This window comes from Tenrec ecaudatus, chromosome 18 (genome assembly GCF_050624435.1).
Source record: "Tenrec ecaudatus isolate mTenEca1 chromosome 18, mTenEca1.hap1, whole genome shotgun sequence".
Lineage (NCBI taxonomy): Eukaryota > Metazoa > Chordata > Mammalia > Afrosoricida > Tenrecidae > Tenrec > Tenrec ecaudatus.
The window spans coordinates 38,705,013-38,713,886 of NC_134547.1; the positions used below are offsets into that span (position 1 = coordinate 38,705,013).

At 41.2% G+C, this 8,874-nt stretch overlaps 1 non-coding gene across 1 annotated transcript; it reads right to left on the reverse strand.

Annotated features, from left to right (window-relative positions):
* Positions 1-8,049: 8,049 nt before the first annotated feature.
* Positions 8,050-8,131, reverse strand: TRNASTOP-UCA (transfer RNA opal suppressor (anticodon UCA)). Its single transcript has one exon. It is a non-coding gene; the product is annotated as a tRNA-Sec (tRNA).
* Positions 8,132-8,874: the final 743 nt, after the last annotated feature.

An 8,874-nucleotide genomic window follows, 5' to 3' on the forward strand; every position in this document is an offset into this window, starting at 1 on the left:
TTCCTTTAGCTCGTGAAAGTGCCAAGATATCCTTTGCCTCAGGACCTTTGCATATGCTTTACTTTTAACCTTAGATTCTCCCTAGGTGGTTTAGTGGTGTAGTGGATTGGGCTGCTAACCAACCACAACATCAGCAGTTTGAACCCACTAGCTGCTCTTCAGGAGAAACGTGCATCACTCTGCTACCATAAAGATTTATAGTCTCAGAAACCTCCAGGCACTGTTCTATTCTTCCTATAAGATCACTATATGTCAGAATCAATTCCATAGCAGGGGATTTGGTTTTTGGTTTTTGGATATTCCCCCCTTATGTCTTCCTTCAGCCAGCTCCTCTTAATTGTTCAGCTCTCAGCCCAAGTATCACTGCCTCTGGGAAGTTTTCTCCAACTCCTCTTCCTCCTCGTCAGTTTTCTTTGGTAATGTGCACTTAAAGAACTATAGCCTCTCCTACATAGGGATCTGCTGGCTTTCAATGAAACAGTCCTTAGAGTAATTCTTTGATTAATTTCTGACTGCTGCACCGATCAATAGGCCCCATAAAAACAGAAAGAAAGCCTGATTTTTGACAGTGTCTGGCCCATATCCGACCCTTAAAAAAGAACAAATTCTTTAAAATCATGAATAAGCACATGGAGGAATAAGTTAATTCTGTCAAAGGAGCCAGTGTCCTTGGACATGCTTAGCAATCTATTACTGGGACCCCAGAGCCTTTCCAAAGCAGTCAGACAAAGCCAGCCCCAAATTGGACGATGTTTTCCCAGAAGAGCCAACTTTGCCTTTGTGATGTTTGGCAGCGACTTTTGTTCTTCAATTCACCGAGGCCAGAAATGAGCTAGCAGCTCTGCCAGAGGGTAACTGCCTTGGTCAGTGTCCTATGACTCTATGATATTGAACAATTCAATCATTTCTGGCTGCTATATGGAGAAGTGAAAAAGATACTGGATAACCTATGCCCCCACCCCACCCCAACCCCCGACAACGCTGCTGTTCCGGACAAATCTTAAGCCCAAGTTAGATTTAGGATATCAAAACAGGTAGTCTCCCATTTTGACCTCCTCATCCAAGGCCAAAAGTCTTTCCTCGAGTGGGGATTTGGATGCACTGTTACCTTGTGCACAAAATCCCAGCAGATTTGCTCATTCATCTTCTGAGTCAGTGGGGGTCGGAGACTGCTGCTGTCAGCCAGAGTACAGCACTCAGGAGTAGAGCACTATGGGGCAGTCCACCAGGCCCGGAGTGAAGTCATTAAGATTGGGAAGGAACATAAGAAAACAGATCAAGGCATAACCCACACCAAAGGCCAACAGCACTGGAAATGTTTCTGGAGGAGGTCTGATTTTAGTGGTTTTCATTAGAAAGATAGGAATCATTAGTCAGGAATGTGAGGCTGGAGAGAGATGGGGACTTCCAAAGACTACTAGTGGGAAGACTACTAGTGGGAATGTTGTGGCCATTCATTTCTTTGGGGGGGGGTATAGGTAGTACTTCATGGAGAAGAAATATTTTCAGGTAGGCCAGTAGGCTGTGTTGTATTTAAGTTATGTAATACCTAGGAGTTTGTGACGCCAGCAAGGAAAAGTAAGAATGGTCCTGGACAACTCCATTCCAGAGACTGTGGTTGATGTCTGGCAAACTCTCCTAACTCACACTGTGCTTTGCACCCCACTCTTCCAAATTTAGTTGTAATCTTCCAAGAAACAGATGCTTGGCAAATAATAATTGAACCAAGATGCAAAGAGCATTCCACTGGCTTAGTTCAAAGTCTGGGGGCCTTTCCTTGAAGAGAAATAGGGAGATGAAATGAAGTGATTCCTTTATTTATCTAGATGTGTGGAACTAGTATTTGTGTAACATCGTATTTAGGTAGAGAAGGCCCAGAAAGCTAGAGTCCTACGTGTGAACCTCAGTCCCACTATACTCACTAACTCTGTGGCCTCAGGCAAGTTGTTAACTCTCCTCTTTCTTTCCTAATTTGTAAAATACAATGAACAAAAACAAAATGAACAGATCAGATTCCAAGTAAGTAAACTGGCCTAGAAAGCCCCATCTAAGGAGGTGATAATTGAGCTGAGACCTGATTTTAAGAAAAATCCTGATGTAAATTTCTGGGTTAAGTGCTTTCCAGGCAGAAAAAGCAGAAATTGTGAAGACTTAGAGGCATAAACAGGCCTGGTTTATAAGAGGGATAGGAACAATAACAAGAAAAAAATGGAATGAAGCAAGTACAGAATGAGTGTTAGGAAGGGAAAGCCAGCAGTAGATTACATCAAAGAAGATGTAAGGCACCTTGAGGAGCATGGTATACACCAGGCATGAGAAGAAAACATCCAAGTGAGATGAACTGATTTACACTTTAAAAGAGGATCTGACTGCTGGATTGGGTGAGTGAGAGAGAAGACAAGATTTATCAGGCCACCAAAGTCATCCAGTTAGGAGATTATGGTAATTTGAAGAAATAATAGTTATTTGGACAAAAATAATGGAAGTAGAGATGAAGAGGCAGATGGATTAGGAATGTTTTATGGAATAAGCACCAAATAAACATGATGATAGATTTAGTATAAGAGATTGGTGAGGAAAGATAGGAGTGGTGAAGAAATCTTACATAATTAATATCTGGGCTTTGGGCTTAACTGAGTGAATGTTGATGCTATCTATTGATTTAGTAAGACTTAGAGAGAAGTAAGTTCATTTAGTAGCTGTTGGATATCCATCTGGAGATGTAAAGTAAGTGTTTAGAAATGCAAGTCTGGAATTTATGTGAAAAGTCTAGGTTTAGGATATGTGTGTGTGTGTGTGTGTGTGTGTCATAAGCATGAAAACAGCTAGGAAGGGAGCATAGATAGAGAACGTCATCTTTCAACTTTTTGAAATTGTGACAAGCAGAAAACCAAGGAGATCAAGGCTCATCAGAAAATGAGATCGGTGGGAAACCAGTGGAGTTGAGGGGTTGAGTTGTGTGCTAGTCTGGGTAGACTAGAGAAACAAATTCAGGGACACTCATGTGTGTCACCCAGCCAAGTCCAGATCAAGTCCATAAGACTGATATGATCCAATATGTCAATACTAGTCCATAAAATACTCTTTAGACTTAAACAGCCATGCAATGACACCGAATGAGGAAGTTTACAGGCCAGTGGGTGGAAAGTCTTGTGGATCCAGTGGTGGTAAAAGGATCAGTGCTGGCGTGGGTCTCTGCATGGCTCCTGTAGCTCCAGGGCTCTGGCTGCATCAGCGTAGCTCCATCAGGCTTGTCATCAGGAATGTCTTGAAGGGAGTGAGTTTATCTGGCCTCCAGTAAGCTATTTATCTCTTTCATGCCCCCAAATGAGGTCATCAAACTGTGACCTGAATGACAGGCTAGACTCTGCCCCTTCACTCTTAATATTCTCAAGTTGACTCCAGGTTATGTAACAATCACAAGTTGGATGAGAATGAATAAGTGATGGCTAGATATGGAAATATGAATTTATTAGATCATGGAAATTTTTTGGAACATGATCTTGATAAAAATAGCTACAGTAGATTGATGTGGATAGAACTTTGACCTTAGAAGTGAGAAAATGGTGACAGCAGTTATAGATAGCTGATATAAAAAAAAGCTGGAATGGGGACAAAGTATTCAGATAATAACTAGGAGCAAATATGGAGTAGAGAAAGGCTTTTAAAGTTGGGATGAAAATATTGGTCCAAGACATTGGAATAGAAACAGACACACCAGAATGTATTGACAGGGAGTTAGGGATGGAAGTGATGTATCAGTCCCTTTTACTGGTGCCCAGGACTGCATTTCCATGGAGGTCTTGACCTACTCTGTGGAGGAGGATGGGTCCTGGGGTCACTGAAAGAGCTCTAACGCCTGCCTCATCTCGTTCTCTCCTGTTCTTACCAGGGGCCTGGAGCAGAAACAGGGAGAGAGCTGAGCAAGATCAGAACCAAAAGCCAGGAAGAGAAGGGAAAGTGCTGGCAGGAACTCAGATTATAGCAGGATAGAAACCTATTTGTACAGAGCAAATGTTGCTAGACATTCAATCTGTATCTTCTGTTGGTTAACTATTCTATAATTGTTTTTTTTTTTTAGTGAATTAGTGAGAGTGAGTGAGTGAATTAGAGTGAGTGAGTGAGTGAATTAGTGAGAGTGAGAGAGTGAGTGAGTGTGAGTGAGAGAGTGAGTGGGAGAGTGAGTGAGAGAGAGTCTATAATTAGTTTTTTAAGGTGTTGTTACTGTGTTGAAATTTTCCATTTTAAAGTTAATTTCTGGTTTTAGAGAAATCTTTCTTCACTTTTGCATTTATTCCCCAACTTCTCTCTTACTCACATATATGGAAACACGTGTACATACAGACGCCACTCAGTAAATATACCGTTGCCCTGAAAATAAGACAGTGTCTTATATTAATTTTAGCTCCCAAAGGTGTGCTAGGTCTTATTTTCAGGGGATGTCTTATTTTTCAATGAAGAAGAATATGGTACACATTTATTGTTGAACACAAAAAAGAAAATTTATTACCTGTATACAGTACGACAATAGTTGTCATCACAAACCAGCATAACCAGACAAACTGTGGATCCTACAGTATCAAGAATTTCTTGTTACTCCTGCCCCACACAACTCACTGTCTAATAGTGAGTCAGCCAGATTCCGCCAGGGCAGAGTGAGCAGCAGGTGGCAGCTTGTCTTGGAGGCGGAGGCTCGGGCTCTCTGATTAAAATAGACCTCGCACTTCCTGTCTGCTCTGGCTGCGGCCAACAGTGAGTTGTGCCTGCCGCACAGTCCAGAGTTACAGTAGCTTTGGGGGGCCTTATTATCAGGGAGGCCTTATTTTCAGGCGGTGCCTTATATTTCAGTGAGAGGCAAAACTGTAAGTAGGTCTTATTTGGGGCGGGGGGTGTCTTCCTTTCGGGGAAACACGGTAGTGTGACAAGGTAATACGAAAACCTGCTCCAGAAAAGTAATCTTCGCCCATTTCTAGAAACACAACATATTCTATTGTTCTAGACAAAATGATTGGCTCAGATAAAACAAAGAACACATTGTGGCCCCAAAACATTCAATCCCAGGACTTTTGCTGGAACTGCCGAGGAAGAAGCTCTTCTCTTTCTAAGCAGGTTGCCAAGCTGGTAGAATATAAACGTGGTACCTGACCATGGGGGCCTGCTTGAGAACTCACTCTAAGAGAGACAAAAGAATTGAGAGATGAAGATGAATTCAACACTGCCCTGAACTTCTCAGCATCTTCAATAAATAAACAGATGCTTCCCCTTTACTGCCTTCCTTTCCTCTCTGAAATGAAAACTATGTCTTACATAATGTAGAAGAAACCCTGGTGGCTACTGAGTTATATATTGGGCTGCTAACTACAAAGTCAGAAGTTCAAAGCCACCAGCCACTCCTCGGGACAGATGGGGCTTCCTACTTCCTGTAAAGAGTTACAATCTCACAGGCCTACAGGGTCACTTCTACTCGGTTCTATAGGGCCACGAAGTGTTGGCATCAACTTGATGTCAGTGAATTATTTGGTTTGGAAGCAAAATAGAATAAGAGGATTCTACAATCACAGAGCAAAGTGAAGTAGCGACAGGGAGGTTCTGCCAACAGATCCACGGCTCTAATTCAGAGATGCTCAACTCTCCTCTAACCCACCCCAGGGAAAACTTGCTGGGGGACTATTAGGAGTCCCTTCGCCATTCTGAGTCTCAGGTACCTCATTTAATAGAAGGAAATACTTCTATTAAATTCTATTAAAGTTATTTTTCTTCTTCCAAAGAGGTTGTCACAAAGATGCGGATAGAATATGTCCAATTCCATGCAAATAACAATGTACTTTTTCTTCTTGCATGCAGGTGGCTACTAAGAGATTCTCTACACCAGTGGTTCTCAACCTTCCGAATGCCATGGCCCTTTCATACAATTCCTTTTTTGTTGTTGTTGCTACTTCATCACTGTAATTTTGCTACTGTTATGAATTGGGCGACCCCTGTGCAAGGGTCATTCGACCCCCAAAAGGGTGGGGAACCCACAGGTTGAGAACCACTGCTCTACACTGTCGCCATATCTTCAAACTCACTTTTTAGATTTCTGAACTGCAATATGAAGCCAAATAACTCAACTAAGGAATGCATGCGGCCATCCCTAAAGAAAAACAAACAAACCATGTCCTTCCAGATGCCCCTCACAATGGACAAACAATAGTGTGCCCTTGTCCCGGCTGAAAAGCAAAGCCATATACTCAAATATGCTGGCCTCCACAATCCCCTTTGCAAGTGTTAGGTGAGGTTAGGCTGGGGTTATTGATGCAATGTCCTTCTTTTCGATGCAAAACAAAAGAGACATCATTTGTCTTGAATACAAATAAAACCCCAGTACATTCTTCAAGCTGCTAATGCACAATTGATCTAGTATGCATTTCCATGGCAAACACAGAGTACACAAAAGCCTAGCAGGTTTGAGGTGTTTGTTTCCTTGTGAATATAATCAAACAAATTCTAAGGAGGCACTTTCTAATTCGCTTTTGCACCAAATTCTCAAATCTATATTAATAGTGCTGGCAATGAAACCCTTGTGTCCTTAAAAGATTTCATTTAATTTCTGGGAACTAAATATCCGTATCCTGAAAAAAATTATCAGTAACTCAATAGCAAATACATACTGTCTAAAGTGTTATTCCCCAACATGTTTGCAGTTACTGGGGAACCAGTGATCTTTACACAACCTATCTATTTAGGTTCTATGTTTGCATAGGATAAAATATGAATGTTGGAAAACTCATGGTTCAAAGGATATATTTGGACTTCAAAGGATATACTTGGACTTCATACTTGCAACTATTTCCTTTCCATAATAGGGTTGTCTTTCTTTCATTTGGGATACAAGAAGCATATTGAATCATTAGAATAAGTCTCCAATAAGTAAAATTTTCTTTATATTAATTTTATAAAAAAAGAACAATTTGGTGCTTGACACAATGGATGGATGGATGGATTCTGGTAAGAGTTGTACAAGCCCCCAATAAAATGATTTTTTTTAAAGAACAATTTGAAAGCAAACTCAGATGTTTTATTTCTTACTCAAAGAAATGATCATTTCTTTTCCTACCTCATCCTATTATTTTACACAAAAATATAGACAACAATAACTTTCCTCCTGATAAATAGTGGATGCTTACCTTTTCTGTGTGTAGGAGCTGAATGCTTTCATTCTCAAAGCTTTTCTTCAGTAGATGCCCGGTGACACCATTGCTGATGCTATGGGAACATGAAAAAAATGGGACCCTCGGTGGAATTCCAGTAACTCTCCTTGACCTCAAGGCTGAGTGTCCAGTTGAGTAACCACCTAGTCAACTAGTTCCTTTAACTCTAAGGAAGGGACTAGGCAGCCAAGGCTGTGGTCAGAACTGTTGTAAAGAGAAATGAACGTGAAGTGCAGGTGGTGACATGCTGAAGTGCATGGGACAAGCTCAAAGAGGTGCTGTGTGGTTATTGGATAAATGGGGGGGGGGGTGTTAACTAAGAAGTGTCTGGTGAGAGAAGGGACCAAGAAACAGAGGGACTTGGGTTTCAATCTAGGAAAATCAGACACGTGTGGCAGCATCTCTAAACTTTACATTTCTACAAAGAGTTTGGCACACAGTTCCTTGCACCCACCGAAGCCTCCATAAATAGCACAAAGCACAGTGGATTAAAGACAAGAGAAAACACTTTGGGATAAGGTGTGCCACAGACACATTCTTAGAGGAGGTACAGTTTAAGGGATGATGCACTAATGAGTTTGACCAGGCAAAAAATTTTAAATCCATTTTAGTATATTGATCAAGGACAAGGGTGGGCAGTACTATGGCTCTACAGCCTTATGCAGCTATTTCAGTATGTACATGTGGCTCTGGAGTAAAACTGAAACTGTTTAAAGGATATTATTCATATAATGGTGGTTTCATTGGTTTGTACAAATATGTTTATGGATTCTGAATAATTTTTAAATTGTTATGAGGGACAGGAATGCCTCTTCCATCTCAAAAATTTACTGACCCTGATCTTATAGATAAAAGGCCCCAAAGGTAGAAATGAGCCACTCTGTCAATAGACAGCTGCAGGTTTGAAGCCTGCACCCTAGACCACTGAGGAGCATTATGCTTGGTAAAGTAGAAGGTCAATGAAAAAGAGATGGATGTCACAGTGGCGGCAGTAATGGACTTAAACATAACAATGATTGTGGGGATGACACAGGACCAACCAGATTTAAAACCAATGAGTATTTTTTTAGTACCTATTATTTGGCAGGTTCCACGCTAACTCAATCAGCTTGCATCATGTGTTGCTTGAAATTAGAATGTTCTGGAAACTTTGTTTGTTGCAATTTTACTTTTCTAATTAGGTCAACTAGACAAATAGAAAGAGTTTGTTTGTATTCCCCAAATCACTCAGACTGATGGTGTTGGGTGGCTGGTGGATCAGGGTCTGCAGGAGTGGTATCAGATTACTCTTTTTATTGTCTATTTCCTGGGCCACCTAGTGGCCCATTCATGCCATTGGTTCAGCCATCCCTCTACTGTGGCTGCTCTTGTTTTAAGTGCCAAGGAGTTGATTCTGAGTCGCAGTGACCCACATAACAGAACAAAACATGGTCACAATGAAGTGTCCATTTTCCCCAAATCTGATGCACTAGGCAGACATAGCCCTGCTTCCTGTAAGTCTAGTGAAGAGATATTGTATTTCATTTGTAATATACTTTATTCATTACTACCTTAAGTAATGACAGGAGCAGTGTGCCCAACCAACAAGCTGATCTCAAGGCATTTGTGAAAAGTAAGACTCCACAAATTGAAAGAATGCCAACTGTAATGTCTCCACAAATTAATACAGTGTTAGAAGCACCCA